The sequence below is a fragment of the Pteropus medius genome, unplaced genomic scaffold (assembly GCF_902729225.1).
Source record: "Pteropus medius unplaced genomic scaffold, Ma_sr-lr_union100, whole genome shotgun sequence".
Classification (NCBI taxonomy): domain Eukaryota; kingdom Metazoa; phylum Chordata; class Mammalia; order Chiroptera; family Pteropodidae; genus Pteropus; species Pteropus medius.
In genome coordinates, this window is record NW_024349797.1 from 4,295,021 (window position 1) to 4,296,280 (window position 1,260).

Consider the following 1,260-nt stretch of genomic DNA (forward strand, 5'->3'; position numbering starts at 1 on the left):
GAGAGCCTAAACTTGGGCATCAAAAAAAGTGGATGAAAAGAAAGGGGCAAGAGAGTGTGCGACAAGTGTCACCTAATATTTCCCTCCTCCCTCTAAGCACTTGAAAAATGTTAAAGGTCTGACTCTTCCTCAGTATAAGTGGCCCCATATGAAGGGCTCAGTCTCCTGATCCATTAAATCAGAATCTCTAGGATAGGACCCAGGCATCCATAGTTCTTACAGCTTCCCAGGTGACACCAATGTGCGACCACAGTCAAAATTAAATCAGTGGTCCCCATGCTACCCTGAACAAGCCTAATCCCGTCTGACCTCAGAAGCTAAGCAGGGTCAGGCCTGGTTAGTACTTGGATGGGAGACCACCTAGGAAGACCAGGTGCTGTAGGCGTAAAAAATATAAAAAATAAAAGATTTGTAAGCTGGCAAGTTCCTTGCAATCTGTGAGGTCAACCAAGGGTTGCCTAGCCTAAAAAATAAAAATAAATAAATAAATAAATAAATAAATAAATAATAAATAAAAATAAACCGGTGGTCCCTAAGCCTTGGCGTATGTCAGAATCACCTGGAGGGCTTGTTAAATCTCAAACTGCTGGGCCCACCCTGGGTTTCCAATTCAGTAGGTCTGGGATGGGGCCTGAGAATTACATTATTAGATGATTATTAGGTAATTAGCATTAGAGAATAAGCCCCCAGTCTGACCTCAGCACATAACCCTCATCTATCATGCAGACGCTTCTTAGCACTTATACTCTGTGTCACCCGCCCTTGCTCATGCAGGAAGAGAGAACTTGAATAAAACAGGAGACATTAGGAAATTTGGCCTCAAATCAACAGGGTTGATCATGAAATGAAAGGGCAGCAGGGCAAGATAGTAAATTAACTTGAATGTCGCTGTCACGTATTTAATATAACCCTTCGGTTGTGAGAGGTGATTTTCACCCTGTGGCTGGCAGCGTTGGTCTCGTAAGTGGAGCAGCCGAGGGATATAGGCCACTTAGGGAAAACCTGCTCTCCATCAGAGCTGACGCTGATGGTGGGACTGTGACCAAGTTGCCTGACGTCTCAGTTTCCCACTCCAAAAAGGGAGGATTACAATAATGTTTGCTGCATGGTACAGTTGCGAGGATTAGATTAAGTAACATTCGAAAGTGCCTGCTCAATAAATGGTAGCTATTATTTGTACTATTACTACTATGTTCTCATTCTTGGCTCTGCTGCTGTCAGTGACCCTCAGGTAAAAATTCTCAGCAACAAATTATGCTC

At 43.5% G+C, this 1,260-nt stretch overlaps 1 pseudogene; it reads left to right on the forward strand.

Annotated features, from left to right (window-relative positions):
• Positions 1-263: 263 nt before the first annotated feature.
• On the forward strand, positions 264-385 carry LOC120619902 (uncharacterized; annotated as a pseudogene).
• Positions 386-1,260: the final 875 nt, after the last annotated feature.